Source organism: Myxocyprinus asiaticus, chromosome 17 (assembly GCF_019703515.2).
Source record: "Myxocyprinus asiaticus isolate MX2 ecotype Aquarium Trade chromosome 17, UBuf_Myxa_2, whole genome shotgun sequence".
Classification (NCBI taxonomy): domain Eukaryota; kingdom Metazoa; phylum Chordata; class Actinopteri; order Cypriniformes; family Catostomidae; genus Myxocyprinus; species Myxocyprinus asiaticus.
Window position 1 is genome coordinate 7,782,647 of NC_059360.1, and position 21,213 is coordinate 7,803,859.

The 21,213-nt window shown below is 39.3% G+C and overlaps 1 long non-coding RNA gene and 1 pseudogene across 1 annotated transcript; one reads left to right on the plus strand and one right to left on the minus strand.

Annotated features, from left to right (window-relative positions):
• Positions 1-21,213, plus strand: part of LOC127454700 (SR-related and CTD-associated factor 8-like) — a 158,114-nt pseudogene that overhangs the window by 68,889 nt on the left and 68,012 nt on the right.
• Positions 5,290-9,120, minus strand: LOC127454925 (uncharacterized). Its single transcript, XR_007899611.1, has 3 exons — positions 9,049-9,120; positions 7,712-7,776; positions 5,290-6,369 (listed from the first exon to the last, which is right to left on the minus strand). It is a non-coding gene; the product is annotated as an uncharacterized LOC127454925 (long non-coding RNA).

Genomic DNA, 21,213 nt, shown 5'->3' on the forward strand with positions numbered 1-21,213 from the left:
TTGGCTTTTCCTACCTAAGTGGCCGTTTCTTTGCCAATGTTAGCTGCGATAGATCCCAGTCCTTTGCTAAGTTAAAGTCAAAGGTCTGGCTATGTGAGACTAGTGTACTGTTGACTCAAGAACTGTAGCGAGTGACTCATTGTACTGCTGAGTGGAGAACTGTTGTGACCGGAGTGTTAAGTCCGATTTGATAACTAGTTGGAACGGTTCATTGCAAATAAGAGTTGGGAAAAGCAGATATCACCAGTTATATAAACATATTACTCCAGGTTTTAGGCTCATTTCAAGTCGGAGTGTAGGTGTGTACGATAGACAGGTTAAGATGGAGTAACTTGTGGATCAGTGTTGACTCAAGACACAAACTGTTTCAAACGATTCAGTCCGATTTGGTGAACTGGTTCAATTCGTTTACTGAAAAGAACTGGTTCAAAAGAATGATTTGTTCACAAACTGGACATCATTCCATTTCACTAGTGAGTACATAAAGAAATAAAAGAGATTTATTTGAGTTACATTCAAAAACTCATCTAATTTTGTTGGGTTTAACCAATTCAACTAGGTTCTTTCTACACAAAGTGTTTGTTTTGAGATTACATAGTAATTTTAAGTTAAGAAAACTCATTTCAAACACGTGGAACCACTGTCCACAATTGAATTAGTTTCAGCCAAAGCTTTTTTCTTTCTTTCTTTCTTTTCTTTTTTTTTTTTTTTAAATGAGATGTTAAGCTACTACTACTAAAGGTTTTACAAGGGAAGAGATTCTTGCTTAGACAGACTGTGTTGTCTATGGATATCCCATGGAGTAGAAAATACAAAGACCTGATATGGACACATGGAAACGCATAGGTAAAAAGTCTTGGAGGCTTTGACTGATGGTTATGTCATTGCTTATTAATCATACAGTACATCCCAGTGTCCAGCATTCCTAACATTATGCATGTGAGAATTAGCACCAGACCCCTTGCATCTGAAGCTGACAGTTGCCACAAATCCTCAGTTTTTTTTTGTATGAGGTGCTCTTAAGTCTTCCTCAGATGTCTGGACTTCATTATTTTTCTGAATGTCTTTAGCCCATTTGGACATGACACTGGTGCTATGGGAAAAGTTCATCAAAGAACTACAACACTTTTTCTAATAAACTACTTCTTTTAAGCTTACTAGTTCCAAAGTTCTTCAAAGCCAACTTGTTGCTGTAACTTTTTACTGTGGTACAGGTCAACACATTTTGAAACAAAGTGATTAATAGATTCCAACCATTGACTCTGTGCTTCTGTTTATAAACTCCACTTCTCTTGTTTGGATTTTCTGATGGATGAGAACTGAGGCACAAAACAGGATCTCTTCTCTGTAGGGGAAGCAAGCATATTAGTGCAAGATGCAAAGATCTGTCCTTGTATTTCCTTCATTTATTTGTTAGTAATTCCTGTATGTTTTTCATGCATTTTCAGTCTTCATAATTTGGTGGCTGATATAATATAAAATGTAATGTTAGGGCTGGACCACCATTTTGGCCAACCAATGTTCGTTCAAGTAATACTAGTTCTAAAGAGGCCCCCAAGCCCTTGTTGCTAATTTGAAAGACTCGCTAGTAACTATGGGCTGTCAATCAATTACATTTTTTATTCACATTTATAACATGATGTGCAGATTTATTAATTCGATTAATCATAATTGATTGTATATGTCAATTATTGCTGAGCAAGTCACCCAAATTATTCAATATATACAGTAATTTAAATAATTATAAATATAAATAAAATATATAAATCAATTCATATAACTCAAAATACATAACATTATTGTGTCTGAAGTAAAGCATTAATTAGAGTAGACAATACAAAAAGTGGCTTTAGAAGTCAATATATTTTTTTATTTCCATATAATTGAACATACCTATTTTATTACCTATTATACCTATTACCTGACAGCACCTATTTTCAATTTGGTTTGTCAATCTCTCACAGAACGTCTTCTGCCTGTGCTGTTTGTTTATGTACACATGCATCAGACAGATGCTCTTTTTGGATAAGACGCGTTTCAGCATTTTGCCATAAATGCGCCGTTTTAGGACACTGTCAAGTTTGTGTTTTGTCAGGCTGGTTTTAAATGCAAAAGCATGTCACCTGTGAAAGTCTTGTTGTTTATTTTGTGCTGCCTGCTCTCACTGGTTTAATGAGGCTGTGCTGACTGCCACCTGCTGACTCAGAATGAAAAAACATCAATGCTTATTACCAAATTTATGTATGGGTCAAAAGGCATAATTAATTTCTGTGACGAGGAGCATGGCCACCACTGATTGATCCATCATGATGGCGCCGCAGATGGCTGCCTCGGTGTAGAGCACTCCTATTGTTTTGTTGTTTTTGTTTGTTTGTCCTGTGTTTAGTAATCTTTTTCCAGTCAGTTTTACCAGAGACGAACTGCTGAACATTCGACAGCTTATACCAGACAGTCTTTTCCCAGTTTTTGAATATTCAGACTTTTTGCTGGACATTTTAGTCTGAGGCGCAGCTTTGCTGTTCAAGATACACAGGCGCGCTGGTCAAACTCCGTCAGCGCGGCTTTCGAACAGCCCTGCCGAGCATTCATCTTGCGAATCTCCACTCTCTTCCTAACAAATGGACGAACTACATCTCCTCACCTGCACAAACAAGGATTTTCAACCTCTGCTGCCTTGTGCTTCACAGAAACCTGGCTGAGTGAAGCCATTCCGGACAGCGCGTTACATCTGCCAGGCTTTCAGCTGTTCAGAGCGGATCGCATCGCGGAGTTAACGGGGAAAACGAGAGGTGGTGGAACATGCTTTTACATCAATGAAAGTTAGTGTACAGATGTAACAACGTGAAAGAGGATGTGATGTCCTAATTTGGAAGTGCTCTTTATTAACTGTAAGCTGTTCTACTCACCGCGGGAGTTTTCCTCGTTTATTCTGAGTGTGTATATCGTGCCAAAAGCTCGTGTGAACTGCAACAGCTGACTGATCAAATCACAGAGACGGAACAACAATACCCGGACTCAGTTATTATTATTCTTGGGGATTTTAACAAAGCAAATCTCAAACGTGAACTACCCAAATACAAACAGCACATTACATGCCCCACCAGAGACTGGAACATACTGGATCATTGCTACACAACAATAAAGGATGCATATCGCTCTGTCCCTAGAGCAGCTTTGGGACTCTCTGATCACTGTCTGGTTCATCTTCTTCCATCCTACAGGCATAAATTAAAATCAACCAAGCCAGTAGTAAGGACTGTAAAGAGATGGACCAATGAAGCAGAGCGGGAACTGCAAGCCTGCTTCAGTTGCATGGATTGGAGTGTTTTTGAGGCTGCAGCCACAGACCTGGACGAGCTCACAGATACTGTTACATCATATATCAGTTTCTGTGAGGGTATGGGCATTCCTACTAGAACTTATTTAAAGTTCAACAACGACAAACCGTGGTTTACAGCAGAGCTCAGGCAGCTTCGTCAGGCCAAAGAGGATGCTTACAGGGGTAGGGATAAAGTATTGTACAATCAGGCCAGGAACACACTGAACAAGGAAATCAGAGTGGCTAAAAGAAGATACTCTGAGAAGCAGAAAAACAAGTTTTCAGCTAACGACCCTGCATCAGTGTGGAGTGGCATGAAAAAACTCACAAATTACAGGACTCCTACCCCCAACCCTGTGGTGGACCAACAACTGGCTGACGACCTGAATGTGTTCTACTGCAGATTTGAAAGGCCCAATCTCACACCCCACACCCACTCTGACCTTCACTTCACACAAACACCAACATCTCCTGCAACCCCCCTCCTCCCCCCTCCTGCTACTCAACCTGCACTTAAGATCTGTGAAGATGATGTGATCCGGGTCTTTTGGAAACAAAAGACGAGGAAATCTTCAGGCCCAGATGGCATCTCACCAGCGTGTCTTCGATCCTGTGCTAACCAGCTGGCCCCCATTTTCACACAGATCTTCAATAGATCACTGGAGTAGTGTGAAGTCCCATGCTGCTTCAAATGCTCAATCATTATTCCTGTCCCAAAGAAACCAAAAATCACAGGACTTAATGACTATAGACCTGTCGCCCTGACGTCTGTGGTCATGAAATCATCTGAGAGACTGGTGTTGGCCCACCTGAAGAACATCACTGGACCCTTTCTAGATCCCCTTCAATTTGCTTATTGGGCAAACAGGTCTGTGGATGATGCAGTCAATATGGGATTGCAGGGACAATGTCCTGCAACATCTGGACAGACCAGGAACATATGCAAGGATCCTTTTTGTGGACTTCAGTTTGGCTTTCAACACCATCATCCCAGCTATACACCAGAATAAATTACACCAACTCTCTGTTCCCATGTCTATCTGTCAGTGGATTACCAGCTTTCTGACGGACAATCAGCAGCTTGTGAGACAGGGGAAACTGTGTGTCTCACAAGTGTGTGAGACTCTGTGCGTTTTTTTTCTCTCTCTCTTCAAAACAAATTTTTTTTTTCTCTTCAGAAAAATGCATGCGGTACCATCCTTGGCCACCAGGTGCCACTATCAGTAAACATGCAATCTTATGCCTTTAATGCTTACTCTGTTGCTATATAGCTGAATAATACATTTATTATTTATTTAAGGGTTTGCAAACCTTAATCAAGACAAAATCAGGTTACATATGTAACTGGTTACATAATCAGGTTACATACTGCATCACTTCTGCAGTAGACAGTGTGTTTCAAAAGCATAGACAATTTGTTATATTAAAATATATTATTATAATTAAATTCCACCATGAAAGTTTGCACATGACATCCCCGTTCAGTTTCGAGGATTTAATTTATAAATTATCTTTTCTTCTAGAAATTAGATTACTTACAACAATATTAACATTACCAGATGAACACTTCAAAAGGGCAGACATAATAATAATTTCCCCATGTTTCCCGTTTTCCTCAATACATTCCTTTGCTTCCACCATGTAACACTGAGCAAACAGCATAGATGGTTTAGAAAGACCAACAATTTCAAACAAAAAATTAACTCCAGTTGTTTTGAAGAGAGAAAAACAAATTTTTTTTATTTATTTATTTTTTTTTTTTGAAGAGATTAAAAAATAATAATTTGGAAGAGAGAAAAAATAAATCTGAAGAGAAAAAAAATTTGAAGAGAGAAAAAACTAATATTTTTGAAGAGAGAAAATGTAAGACTTAGGCTCAGGAAGGAACTGAGACACGATTTATTTTTTTCACTGTAATTTTTTTTTTCCACCTTGCGATTCAGGGCTTCCGTAGATTTGTATTAGATTGCACTACATATGTGTGTGTGTATGTATGTGTGTGTCTGTGTGTGTATATACGTATGTGTATAATTATTTTTATTTTCTATTATTATCTGTCTTGCTGCTGTTTTTGTATTGTTTTTGTATTGTTGTACATTGGAAGCTCCTGTCACCAAGACAAATTTCTTGTATGTGTAAGCATACTTGGCAATAAAGCTGATTCTGATTCTTCTGAATCAGCTAATCAGCGGGAGTGCGAGATAAAGGGCAGCTGGAGACGCAGGTTCAGGAGAGAGAGATACACATGGCCGCACTGCATGAGTATCTGTGTTTGTTTATGTCTGTTTTATGTTGAGTTTTATCATTTAACGTTGTTTACTGTTCAGCCAGTTCCCGCCACCTCCTTGCCCATCCTTTACCTGTTACAATTGCATTAATTTGTTAAACCGTAATTATTTTGTTTAATTAATCACACAAAATAACACATTAAATCGACAGCCCTACTTGTAATTACATTTATCATTAGCAAGGTGACTAGTAGAGACACTGGGGGAAAAAAAGTTGTATTGATTATGTTTGCTGAAATTGCCATGCTTTCCAGATATTGAAAGAGACTTTGAAAAAAATAAAAAAATAATCTAAATTGTTTGTCGATTTTATTAGATTTCCCTAGCATCAAAGAGCTGTATTCTCACTATGGTGAAGTGATATAGAACTGAAATGCAGTCAACAAACTTGGAACTACTTCATAGCAATGCAGTTCAGAAAATTAATCAACAACTTGGAGCATCTGTTAGCCAATCAGAATCAAGCGTTCAGCAATAGCTTGGTATAATTACATTTACAGTAGACTTGATGCATCAGACTTATGCTTTTGAAGTGGCTCACTTTGATTATGTCGCATCATAAACTTGTGACAATTTAAATGTAGTTTGAAACTTAGGAAAACACTTTTCGAGGCCCCTGTATTCATAGTTGCGCTCCGTCCAGCTGTGTTTGAAGAAGCTTGATTGTTTCTCCAGGGTTTCTTCCAAAACCTTATATGTCTGTTTTGGCCTTAACATCTATCAGCCTCCTTGATGGAAAGAGCCTCCTCTTGTCTCACAGCTCTGGAAAAGATATTAAAGGCACTTATGCCAAGTATTAGAGGTGGAAAGTGCTACAGATTAGTGTTACCAACTCTCCATAATGGAATGTATTGAAGTCTTTTTCAAGCTGGACTGGAAACAAATTCCCTCCTCCATCTACACTAAGACCTCTCTAAGCCCTAATGGACAGACAAATGGGGAAACCAAACACTTTCAGGTTCCTGTCCGATCCCACTAACCCTGTCAGTTTAAAGCAACCCTATAAACAAGTGAGCAGAACTCTCAAAGAACCCCAGGAAGTCATAACATTGTCTCATTTCATGCCTTTCTCACACTATTTTAGATTATAGGTGGACTGTTATTGGGTCTTGCAGATACCAATAACTGGAGGTGGTAAAAGCCAATAACCAATTAATAAGCTTATAGTTTTAAAATCAGTTAATTGAATGTGAATTTCTTTCTAAGTAACAATGTATTTTTAACTATTTTAACCATTATTGAATAATGGCACTGATTAATTGGCAAAACCAATATCATTTGACCTCTTTCAGATCATTCAGATCTCTGGAATAAACATTAACTTGTCACCAGTGTGATATTTATGCACTGACATTACAGTGATGTAGAATCATTATCAAACTCTGAATCAACAATTTTTGATCAGCAGACAGCAAAAAGTTAATTTAGGAGGATTTAGGTGGATAATTTGTGTTGTAGCATTTTTGGACTGAGAAAAATCGAAGACTGTGGGGCTACCATCACCAGTTAATGAAGATGAAAAAGAGATAGATGGATGGATGGATGGATTGATTAGAGTCTAAAAATTTACACAGTCCAATTACTTAGCATCATGAAACATTTTAGCACCGGGTGTTGAATATCATATGCAATGTGGCAAAAAAATCTCTCTGAATAGACTCTGTTTTGCTTTCTGCTGCATCTATTGGACAAGCCACTTATTCACTTTATGCAAGAAATGAAATGAAACTGTGTATTAAACTATTTGAATTGGGGCAATTCAAGCATAAAGTTCTTACTTACAAAGTAAACAAGCTATTAGCATATTTGAAAGTGTTGTGAATCAATGCCATGTGAGGACACAAGAGAAGTCTTAGCAGTGGCATGTGTTTATTTCATATACAGCAGGTGGAATGCAACCAGAGCAATAATGTTTACAAAAGAAATATTAAGCATTTAAGCATAAGCATTTATATCAAAAGGTTTTTAAGATCAGTCAGTAAATTGCTCCCTGAATCAATTTTGCCATTATTTAAACTTCAGTTTAATATGAATAAATGTATTTACATTACACTTAGAAATACCTGCATGGCAGCATCTAGAGAATTGTGGTAATATTACAAACCTGTAGTATATAATTTTCCGCCTCTTCCTCAGAACTATGGTGTGGAGACGGATAACTTGAAGAACCTGGTGGTAAAGATGAGAGTTGTGACCAACAGCCTTCTCACTGCAACATCAGAATGCAGGAAAAGCCCTACGTTTGAAAACAGCACATCTATCAAACTTCCAAATGAATTCCTTTCATCTGTGGTTGAACTTATTGGTGCAGCCAAAAACCTCTTGGCATGGCTAGACAGGTACAAACATCCTTATTATTTGTTGGTTTATTTATTTGCTTTTAACCTCCTGAGACCCCTGTGTGACTGCTGTGTGCAGTTTCCCTTTTTGATTTGTAAATAGTAGCACCTAATAAACAAGCAAAAAAAAAAAAAAACACAAAAAAAAAAAAAAAAAAATATATATATATATATATATATATATATATATATATATATATACACATATATATATATATATACAATTATTATTATAATTTTTTTTTTTTTCTAGAGCAAATAGTTTTCCTAAAAATGTATGTCCACATATGTGGACAGCGAGACATTGTGAAATTTGAAATAACACTAAGCTATTTTTTTCATCAAATTGTTTATTATGTTACCAGGAGTGTTGGTTATTCATGTTTTTGAGACTTTACAGACATTACAGCTGATTTTCTGTAAAGCTGAATAAATAATTTGTATTCAAAGTAATGTCCAGTATCATCCAATCACTGCCAACCATGTTAAAGTGATACTGATTACCTTTGTCCCATGTCTGCCAAACATCATCTGCAGCCTGAAACTGAACTTTTGGTTGGATTTTAGGAGTGAATGCACTTAGCTGCATTGAGAGCTATAGGATGCTCTCTTGCTCACTTTCTCCCTATTTAGTAAATTGCTTAGCCTCCAGTGTCTTCACTGGTCTCAGAACAGTCTGAAATGCACCTTATTTTCATCCTAAGTCAATATACGTAAAGCCTCTGAAGGCCACATTGTTCAGCTTTTGGATGAACCCATTTATTCTCAATGTGAAAATGCATAGTAAATATATAGGAATGCATTAACTAATGTTAATGAATATAATCATATTGCACAGTGATAACAAAATAAAATATAACAAAATGTATATTAAAATGAAGCAAAATGACCCACAGATGTGTTAGAGTTGAAAGTTATTAAAAATACTGAACATGTTTTTTCTACTTTTGAGGAAATGCGGAATCAGTTTCTACATGTGTGGACATATGTTTATCTGGGTGCTGATGCGTGAAAAATTAACAGATTTTTTAATGCAGCATATCAAACAAAACTAGAGACTCTACTCTTAACAACCAATTAAAAAACGTAAAGAATTTCTTACCAGAGGCACTTTTGTTGGCACTGCGTCTGTAGGAGTGCTTCAAGGAAATCGACGTCATGCTGTTGTGTCACATGACTCGGTGCAGCAGAAGTTAACACTTTAAATGACAGTCTAGAGTTTTGTGAACTGTATTCAGTCAGTTTTTATTTATTTAAATTATGCTTTGTGTATAGCAAAGTCAAAATACAACATCCACGCATGTGGACGCGGGGTCACACAAGGTTAATGTAAAGGAGGCATATATGGACATGCTGTACAGGGAATAAATGCATGTAAAGGGCTCTTATATGTTGAGCAAAGATGATTTATAAGGGGTGTTAATTCTTAAAGCTGGCTTTAACCATCTGTAAGGTCATATATTTCACTGCACAGCACAGACTCAGACTTCAGGCAAACCTGCATGAGCAGCACTTGCATTTATAAGATTTTTCCAGAGAAAAACTCAAGGACAGAGACTTGAAACCAGATCCAGTCTGCCTTCCTTACCCCACTTTGCATAACTAACCATATCTCTCACATGAAGTAGTGACTTTTGTGAACAAAAGCTCTGTTCTTAAACTTAGTGAGCTTTTGTCTACTACTTACAGGCAATGGTTGGAGACTGTGGACCGCTGTTCTATGAACATACGCTAGATTAGACGGATGTATTTTGCTGACACACCATGTCTTTAAGGGAATATTCTGGGTTCGATATAAATTAAGATCAATGGACAGCATTTGTGGCATAATTTTGATAACCACAAAAACTTATTTCGACTTGTCCCTCCTTTTCTTTAAAAAAGCAAAAAATTTGGGTTACAATGAGACACTTACAATGGACATGAATGGGGCCAATCAGTAAACATTAAAATACTCATTGGCTGCATCTCAATCAGCTCCCTAGTTCAGTAGTCAGGGCATTGATCAGGGAGTCGGCCATTTTAAGTGCTGTCTCAATCGCAAACGCAAAATCGCTCACTATGTTCCTTTACCGGAAACGTCGTCATGTCTTCTAAAGTTTCTGAAGTTGTTAGAAGACGAGCACAAGTATGAATGTATGATGTCAAAGCCTTATTTTCTCTTTAAAAGAGATGTTGTTTTTATTGTCTTTCATCCACAATCACACTGAAAGGGAAACAATCCTTTATATATTAGAGTTTTTAAAAGTAGGTGTAAAATACACTCCTTTATATTTTCTATTTCTTTATTTAATGTAATTTATCTTTCATAATAAAACTGTACATTTGAATATCTTCAACAAAAATGAATGATAGTTTCATTTATACCACAACGGCGCTTGAATGCGCAAGCTCGTTATTGTGTCGCAGGTAATTGAGTCATAAGTGTTCCAACGTTCAGTGGATGAACACCCTTGCCAGTGCTTGAATTCGTAGGGAGTTAGGGAGCTGATTGAGATGCACCCATTGTTTCAAAAGTATAACCACAAGATGCAAACAATATGCGTTAACATGATTTTAGTGTGATAAAATCGCTTACCAACCTTTTCTCTATTTACAGTGCATTCAGAAAGTATTCAGACCCCTTCATTTTTTTCACATTTTGTTGTGTTGCAGCCTTATGATAAAATTATTCAAATTATTTTTTTTCACATCAATGTACGCTCCAGATTTTTGATTTTTTTTTTTTAATTTGCAAAAACAAAACTGAGGGGGCCTGGGTAGCTCAGTGGTAAAAGACGCTGGCTACCACCCCTGGAGTTCGCTAGTTCGAACCCAGGGCATGTTGAGTGACTCCAGCCAGGTCTCCTAAGCAACCAAATTGGCCCGGTTGCTAGAGAGGGTAGAGTCACATGGGGTAACCTTGTGGTTACTATAATGTGGTTCGTTCTCAGTGGGGTGCATGGTTGAGCGTGGATGCCGCGGTGGATGGTGTGAAGCCTCCACACACGCTATGTCTCCGTGGCAACACGCTCAACAAGCCACGTGATAAGATGCGTGAGTTGACAGTCTCAGACATGGAGGCAGCTGGGATTCGTCCTCCGCCACCCGGATTGAAGCGTACCACTACGCGACCACGAGGACTTAAAAACGCATTGGGAATTGGGCATTCCAAATTGGGTGAAAAAGGGGGAAAATCCCCCCCCCCACACACACACACAAAAAGAAAAAAAAGAAAAAGAAAAACTGAAATATCACAATGACTTAAGTATTCAGACCCTTTGCTATGACACTTGAAATTTAGCTCAGGTGCATCCCATTTCTCTGGATCATCTTAGAGATGTTTCTACACTTTGATTGGAGCCCACCTGTGGCAAATTCAATTGATTGGACATGATTTGGAAAGGCACGCACCTGTCTATATAAGGTCTAACAGCTGAAAATGCATATCAGAACAAAAACTAAGCCATAAGGTATGAGCCATGAAAGAACTGCCTACAGAGCTCAGAGACAGGATTGTGTCAAGGCACAGATCTGGGGAAAGCTACCAAAAATTTGGGCTGCATTGAAGGTTGCCAAGAGCACAGTGGCCTCCATAATTCTTAAATGGAAGAAGTTTGGAACAACCATTACTCTTCCTAGAGCTGGCCGCCCGGCCAAACTGAGCAATCGGGGGAGAAGGGCCTTGGTAAGAGAGGTGACCAAGAACCCAATGGTTACTCTGGTTGAGCTCCAAAGATCATGTGTGGAGATGGGAGAAAGTTGCAGAAGGACAACCATCACTGCAACACTCCACCGATCTGGGCTTTTTGGCAGAGTGGCAAGACGGAAGCCTCTCCTCAGTGCAAGACACATAAAAAAGCACCTAAAGGACTCTCAGACTGTGAAAAAACAAGATTCTCTGGTCTGATGAAATGAAGATTGAACTGTTTGGCCTCAATTACAAGCATCATGTCTGGAGGAAACCAGTCACTGCTCATCACCTGCGCAATACCATCCCAACGGTGAAGCGTGGTGGTGGTAGCATCATGCTGTGGGGGTGTTTTTCAGCAGCAGGGACTGGGGGACTGGTCAGGGTTGAAGGAAAGCTGAATGCGGCAAGATACAGAGATACCCTTAATGAAAACCTGGTCTAGAGCGATCAGGACCTCAGACTGGGCCAAATGTCCACCTTCCAACAGGACAATGACCCTACACACACAGCTAAGACAACGCAAGTGTGGCTTAGGGACAACACTGTGAATGTCCTTGAGTGGCCTAGCCAGAGCCAGGACTTGAACCCAATCGAACATCTCTGGAGAGATCTGAAAATGGCTGTCCACCGACAGTCCCCATCCAACCTGACAGAGCTTGAGAGGATCTGCAGAGAAGAATGGCAGAAAATCCCCAAATCTAAGTGTGCAAAGCTTGTTGCATCATATCCAAAAAGACTTGAGGCTGTACTCGCTGCCAAAGGTGCTTCAACTATGTGCTGAGTTAAGGGTCTGAATACTTATGTCAATGTGATATTTCATTTTTTATTTTAATAAATGTGCAAAGTTAACAAAAATCTGGTTTTTGCTTTGTCATTATGGGGTATGAAGTGTAGATTGATGTGGAAAAAAAAATATTTAAAGCATTTTAGCATAAGGTTGCAACATAACAAAATGTGAAAAAATGAAGGGGTCTGAACCTCAATTTTTGTTTTTTGTTTTAAAGAAAAGGAGGACGGGGGCCTGGGTAGCTCAGCGAGTATTGACGCTGACTACCACCCCTGGAGTCACGAGTTCGAATCCAGGGTGTGCTGAGTGACTCCAGCCAGGTCTCCTAAGCAACCAAATTGGCCTGGTTGCTAGGAGGGGTAGAGTCACATGGGGTAACCTCCCTGTGGTCGCAATTAGTGGCTCTCTCTCTCAATGGGGCGCATGGTAAGTTGTGCATGGATTGCGGAGAATAGCATGAGCCTCCACATGCTGTGAGTCTCCGCAGTGTCATGCACAGTGAGCCTCGTGGATTGACTGTCTCAAGAGGAGGCAACTGAGACTTGTCCTCTGCCACCCGTATAGAGGTGAGTAACTGTGCCACCCAGAGGACTTAGTAAGTAGTGGGAATTGGGCATATAAAATTGGGGTGAAAAGGGGATAAAAAAAAATAAAAATAAAAAAAAAAAAAACAAGAAAAGGGGGGACAAATCAAAAATATCTTTTGTGGTAATCAACATGCCACAAAGGCTGTCGATTGAGCTCAACTAGTATTTAACCCAGAATATTCCTTTAATGCTGCCATCAGTGTATCACACAAGCTAAATTGCACTTCTTATGTGAAACACATTCAATAGTTTGATGTTAGCATGTTGCTAAGCTAATGATGTGATTCTGTTGACTTAATTCTAATAGTGTCTGACATTAGCATGTTGCTAAGCTAGTAATGTAATACCCTTGACCCCCAATAGAATTTGACGTTAGCTTGTTGCTAAGCTAATAACGTGATAGTCTTATAAGCATAATAACATAACACATAAATAGTGAGTAAAGTAGTCAATTTTAATTGCATTTGGTCAATATTTATCTCAATATTTAACATTTCTCTTGACTCACCCGCCATCATTGCAATGCATTCTGGGATTGCTTATTCCACAAAGGCTATATGTAGTGCTACTTTAGATTTTGTCCAAAAGAAGCTTTTTTTTATGTTGGCATAATTATGTAGCCTTTTATATAGGAAAAATATATAACTGTTAAATAATATTTATTATATTTTTTCCTCTATACATTTTTGCCATAACTTGCACCTCTGAATTTAAGGTGTGCATTTACTCAATTATCTTTTTTTTATCCCTTTTTTTATCCCAATTCGGAATGCACAATTCCCACTGCTTAGTAGGTCCTCATGGTGGCGTGGTTACTCACCTCAATCCTGGTGGCAGAGGACAAGTCTCAGTTGCCTCAGCTTCTGAGACAGTCAATCCATGCATCTTATCACGTGGCTCGTTGTGCATAACACTGCGGAGACTCACAGCATGGGAGGCTCATGCTATTCTCTGCGATCCATGCACGACTTACCACCCATTGAGAGCAAGAACCACTCATCACGACCATGAGGAGGTTACCCCATGTGACTCTACCTTCCCTAGCAACCGGGCCAATTTGGTTGCAATTTGGCTGGAGTCACTCAGCACACCCTGGATTCGAACTCGCGACTCCAGGGGTGGTAGTCAGCGTCAATACTCGCTGAGCTACCCAGGCTCCCTTAATCAATTATTTTCTAAAAATAATGATATCACCTACCATTTGGAATGGCCTACACATAACAGTCTATCAATGCCATAAAATGCTGTCTAGGTAGGTGATTCTCTAGGATTTGGAACGGAACTAAAATGTGTTAATGACATTACGCATACAATACATTTAATAGAACAACTTTGCCATGCAGTTAAAATAATGCTCCGGGTTAAGTACAATTTAAGCTCGATTGATAGAATTTGTGGCTATGTCTATGAACATAGAAATTAAATTTATTTATAAAAAGGCACTGACAATGGAGGTAAACTTCATGGTTACTGGTGTAACCTCCGTTCCCTGATGGAGGGAACGAGACATTGGTGTCGATGTAGTGACACTAGGGGTCACTCTTGGGAGCCCTAGACACCTCTGGTCTTTGATAAAAGGCCAATGAAAATGGTGAGTGGTATTTGCATGCCACTACCCCGGACATACGGGTATAAAAGGAGCTGGTATGCAACCACTCATTCAGGTTTTACGCTGAGGAGCTGATATAAGGTCCGGCCATTTCAGCGGGTAGTTCAGTGTTGTGGCAGGAGAGACCAATGTCTCGTTCCCTCCATCAGGGAACGGAGGTTACACCAGTAACCATGACGTTCCCTATCTGTCACTCACTCGACATTGGTGTCGATGTAGTGACACTAGGGGTCCCTATACAAAACGCCACAAGGCTGAACTGTGTTATGTGAACTGGCGGTGTATGGTGGGCAGACTTGCTGTGTGCCTCATAGCCAGCACACCACACGGCTACGAGGCACACAGTGGTCTGCCCGTCACACACCACCAGTTCACGTAACACAGTTCAGCCAGTTGTGGCGTTTCGTATAGGGACCCCTAGTGTCACTACATCAACACAACGTAGAGTGAGTGACAGATAGGGAATGTCCTGGTTACTTGCGTAACCTCCGTTCCCTGATGGAGGGAACGAGACATTGTGTCCCTCCTGCCACAAAGCTGGACTACCCGCTGAAATGGCCGGGACCTTGTCTCGGCTCCTCAGCACAAAACCTGAATGAGTGGTTGCATACCAGCTCCTTTTATACCCGTATGTTCAGGGGAGTGGTATGCAAATACCACTCGCCAATTTTCATTGGCCTTTTTTCAAAGACCAGAGGTGTTTCGGGCTCCCAAGAGTGACCCCTAGTGTCACTACATCGACACAACGTCTCGTTCCCTCCATCAGGGAATGGAGGTTACGCAAGGACGTTTTTGTTTTTTTAAAGAAAAGGATGGATGAGTCGAAATAAATTTTTGTGGTAAGCAACATTATGCCACTGATGTTGACTTAGCTTAACTTGTATTGAACCCGGAAAATTCCTTTAAGTTATGAACTGCAGTTTGACACATTTCATGGCACGTGAAATAGAGCTTGCGATGCAAGATGCGTTTGCGTTCACGTACTTAGCTCGCCCTGCATAGATTATGTTTAGATATAATTTCAATAATGACTGAATTTTTGGGTGCACTGACAGTAATGTGCTATTTAGTGTATATGTTGCTGTAGGATGTGTATGTGGCTTGACTTTAAACCTTTCATTCTTCTTCTCTATGTAGAACTCCGTTGATGGGGATCAGCGATTTCACAACCACCAAGAACAAAATCATTCAACTGTGTTTGGAACTCACCACTACAGTTCAACAGGTCAGCATACCATCTCCTGCTTCAGTACCTCAAATAACTTTTGGACAGACACACTGAACATGCTAACGTTCACCTTCTTAAAACTCTGTTATGAGGCCGTTCTGGGATGCGTTTATCTTAAACTCTTGCATGTTTCCCAGTGGGGGATTTAGAACTGGAAACCTGAATTTAATCCAGGCCTGAAGCTAGTTATCTGTCCATATGTTGTCTTGCAGTGTTTGGTTCGGGGGGCTTACCTCAGACAATAATAAGCAGACCCTCCAACATTCAAGTCACAGGTTCTGAGTTTACAATTCAATTAAACAAGCCCACATGCTCTTTTAAAGTTGGCTGCCAGCATTCCTTCTTGTCATCTTTCTGGCTGTGTAGAGCGTTTCGCCTTCTGTAAGATGTTATCAGTGGGGGGCTTGTGTCTGGGTGATTTCATAGCTGCCATAATCAGAGATACTGAGAGGCGGATGAAGTGATGGATGCCACATGTGTTTACATAAGCATGATGATGGGAATGCTTTAATGACTGACTTTAATATGCTGATATATCTTCAGATTTCTCTTTTTTTTTTTTTTTTTTTGGCCTTTTTGCCAGTTTAATGACCGGGACCATAAAAGAGGAGACAGAAAAAGATATGGAGAACAGGAGGGAACGGGATCAGAGCATTCACACTAACCATAGGCCACTTTTCTGACAATAAAGGGCAGTAGTCTGGTTCCGATATTAAAAATACCAGTTTAACGATATCTGATAACATATAAACCTTAAAAGACAGACAAACCATGAGCTCCAAGGATGTTAATCGAAGGTATATGCTTTGTTAAGGACATCAGTCTGTGTTATTTCAACCTTATTTTTTATAAATTATGTTTAATAGCTGAATTTCTTTGTGAAGAACTGCACAATCCATGATCCTGAAAAGAAATGCTCCACCAATCAGAGAATTGCGGGCAACAAAGCACGCCAACCAAAGCACGCCAAAAAAGCTATGCAGCAACCGCCTACTTGCATGATGCACTTTGAATTACGCATTCCAGTCAAATATTTGCTGATATCTGAATATTTTGCAGTAAACTTGGAAGAAATTAATGGGAAAAATACTTCCAGAACCAAGATGTCTAAAAATGTGGGTGGGCACTGTTGCGCTCTATTCCTCCTACTATTTATATGTCTTTGAATGGTTAAATAGTAAGACATTTTCATTACAGTCCAATGAAAATGGAAAATTCTGTCATTTTTCCATACTTGTGTTCCTACAAACCTGTATGACTTTCTCAGTCACTTTTCACTTGCATATTTTTTCCATACAATGGAAGTAAAATGTGATTGTGGTTATCCTTCTGCCTAGCTTTTGTGTTTCACATAAGACAAAAAGTCAAAGAGTTTGAAACAACCTTAGGCTAAGTAAATTATGACAATATAATTTTTTTCAAATTCATTCAAATTCATTTCAGTTACTGACGACGTTTACACGCACTTAAGAAAGCGGTTTATCCCAGGGTTTTTGCAGAAAGCGGCATTCTGAAATGTCACGTAAACGAGAATGCTGATTTCCTTACACCATTTAAGGGATTAAGAGAAAGCGGTTTAACACATATGCATATGTGTGTGGAACAGATCAAATAACAAAAGTCATAGGATGGAGCCCAACAATAAGTCAACAAAACATTTATGGGAGTACTGTGAGAAAAGCAAATACACTATAAACTATACCCATTTACACACACCAATGTAAAATATCGACGGTCCCTCACTTTCATGTATATATGCGCTCGTACACTGAGGGAATTCCAGAGTTTTACGTAAAGGGAAACCCCACTATTGAAGTGCAATTCCGCTGCAGGTCGCAATAAAAAGGTAAGGAAACAAACACTGCAACAACTCTGGAATATATGGAAATAAAGCTCAGTAACATAGAATAGTTCTGTTCTCTTGGTTCTCTTGGTCCGGACCAAAAAAAGAAAATTATACATTTAGTCCTGATTCATTTAGCGTTCACACTGGCATTTTTAACACCGAACCTAAAGATATAAAACAAAAGGCATAAGGATAAGGTCATAACCTGATTGGACAGCTTTTATGAAGTATATTTTGTGACGGAACATGCCAAACATCCAAAACAATGCTGGCTGCTGGGCTAAATGTGTAACGAAGCTCAGCAGGCATTGACAGGCAGACGAAGACGATGATGAAGTGAGAAACCCAAGTGCAGTTTATTTCCAATCGTGATAACCAGAAACCCTAACTATAAACGTGAACAAAACAAAACATAAACATGAACAACTTGACTTGACTTGACATGGAAACAATGTTACATCACTTTGTTTTAAAAAATTATAATAATATACAACCCCAATTCCGAAACAGTTGGGGCAGTATGAAAAATGCTAATAAAAACAAAAATGAGTGTATCGTTGGAGTTCCTGAGGGAGCAGAGGGACAGGATATGTTGAAGTTCCTGGATGGGCTCTTTCCGAATCTGCTTAACATAACAGGCCATAAGCTGGAAATCGAGCGAGCTGAGGGAGACAGGCCCCGATCAATTCTAGCCAAATTTCTGAGATCATCCAATAAAGTTCTCGTAGTACGCGAAGCGAGGAATAAAGAAAGGCTTTCTTGGAAGAACCACAGCATTTTCTTGTTCCCAGACTTTGCGAATTCGACAAGAGAGAAACATGATCGATTCAAGGAATGCAAGAAACTCTTACGTCAACAGAAGGTCGCTTTTGCACTGATGTTCCCGGCCAAATTGAGAATAGATGCTAAGGATGGCTTAAGAATTTCTCTTCTTAAGTGTAAGAAATATATAGTGTTTCTTCAAGAAATGCATCTTTCCCCACAGGAAGCTGAAAAATTTGGGAAGATATGGTGTGGACATGTTTTCTTTAGTGCTGGCTCAAGTAAGAGCAGGGGAGTCATTACACTGATAAGTAAGCATCTACAATTCAAATGTCTCAAACAGATTAAAGATCAATTAAGAAGAGTCATTATTGTTTTAGCAGAAATTCAGGGGCAAAGTCTTATTTTGGCTAATATTTACACACCTAATGCTGATGATGAGGGCTTTTTATAGATCTTGAAGGGATGTTGCAAGCCGCTGGCACCCCTCATGATATAATATTGGGAGGAAACTTTAATCTGTTGATGGACTCAGTCCTTGATCATAGTGAAGCAAAAGTGTGTAAGCCCCCTAGAGCAACATGGATGCTTCATAGGATGTGTAAAAATCTTGGTCTTACAGATATTTGGAGACTTTTGAACCCATCTGGTAGGGACTATACATTTTTTCATCAGTCCATAAAATGTATTCTAGAATATATATATATATATATACACATACATACATACATATATCAAATCATCTGTTGTTGATTGCTCAATTGGGAACATCTTAGTCTCAGATCACGCCCTGGTGAGTTTAGAGGTGTTGTCACATATAGAGAAGAGGAAATCATATAGTTGCCGCTTTAATGTATCCCCTTTGCAAAATCCTGAATTCCAACAAATGTTAAAGGTTGAGGGAGACCAACTAGTCCTCAGTATCCTCTGTGGGTGTGGCTTGGGAGGCACTTAAGGCGGTTCTTAGGGGCCGGATCATATAGAATGCCTCATTCATCAAAAAATCCAAAGCACGAGAACTCGTGGAGTTGGAAGGGAATATTAAAAGTGCCGAGGCAGAGCTGAAGCACCAAATGTCATCTGATGGCCTCAGAGAATTGACCCAATTGAAATACAGATATAATACTATTTTGTCACAGAAGGTGGAGTTTTGGCTATTCAGGGCAAGACAGTCATACTTTGAGTAGGGGGACAAATCAGTGAAGCATTTGGCTAGATATATAAAGCAGAGAGAGTCTTTTTCTACCATTCCCTGAAATCTGCTGGTGGTGAAATAATTACCTCGGCCATTGATATTAATAATGCTTTTAAAGAATTCTATCTTGATCTCTATAGTTCCACGTCTTCATCTACTGATGAAGATATTAGAAACTTTGTGGAACCATTAAAACTCCCTAAACTGACGACTGAGCAAAAAAATTCTCTTGATTCTGAGATAAACTTGGAGGAGCTTGGCGAGGTAATTAAGGCCTTGCCTACAGGCAAGACTCCGGGGCCAGATGGCTTTGCTGCTGATTTTTTTAGATCTTATATTACAGAACTGGCACCACTTTTTTTAGAAGTTTATATGGAATCATTGAAGAATGGAAAGCTTCCGCCAACCATGACACAAGCCGGATCAGTCTGATTCTTAAAAAGGACAAAGATCCAAACGAGTGTAAGTGTTAAAATCCAATTTCCCTGATCCAGCTAGACGTTAAAATATTGTCAAAAATTTTCGATTTACTGATTAAGTAGAATTATGACATCTCTTATAGATCAGGTGGGGTTTATTCGGGGCTGCAGCTCTTCTGATAACATTAGGCGTTTCATCAATATCATGTGGTCAGTGGTGAATGATTAGACTCTGGTCGCTGTCGTCTCACTTGATGCCAAAAAGGCATTTGTTATGGTAGAATGGGATTATCTTTTTAAGATTTTGGAAATATACGGGTTCGGGAATACTTTTATTGGATGGATTAAATTACTTTATAGACACCCGTTAGTGGTGGTACAAACAATTGAATTATTTTACTCTGGATAGGGGCACCCGGCAGGGTTGCCCTCTTTCCCCATTATTGTTCTGTCTTGCCCTGGAAGCATTAGCAGCCATGATAAGAAAGGAGGATGATTTTCCAGGGGTGATGGCGGGAGGTATGGCGCATAAGCTTTTGCTTTACGCAGATGATATTTTATTATTCGTCTCCGACCCCACTAGATCTATGCCTTGCCTCCACAGAATTATTGATACCTTTTCTAAGTTCTCAGGATACAGAATCAATTGGTCTAAATCCGAATCTTTGGCTCTGACAGCGTACTGCCCAGTAATGGCTTTTCAGTCGGGTGCCTTCCAGTGGCCCAAATAGGGCATTAAGTATTTGGGCATTTTATTTCCAGGAAATTTGTGTGATTTAGTTAGTTAATTTTGACCCCTTAATAAAAGGTTTTTGAGCGATGTGGGCAGGTGGGCTCATTACATTTATCTATGATTGGGAAGGTTAATGTTATTAAAATGAATTGTATTCCAAAATTCAACTACCTGCAACAATCTCTCCCTGTAGATGTTCCCCTCTCATATTTCAAGCAATTTGATAGCATAGGTAGCATAAGTTCTTCATTTGGAATGGTAAATGTCCCAGATTACATTTCAATAAGTTACATAGGCCGATTGACAAAGGTGGGCTAGGCCTACCCAAGATTTAGTTTTATAATTATGCATTCAGTCTCAGACATTTGGCTCATTGGTCGCGTCCACCTGAGAGAGCCCCTCCCTGGTTTTGTATTGAACAGGAAGTT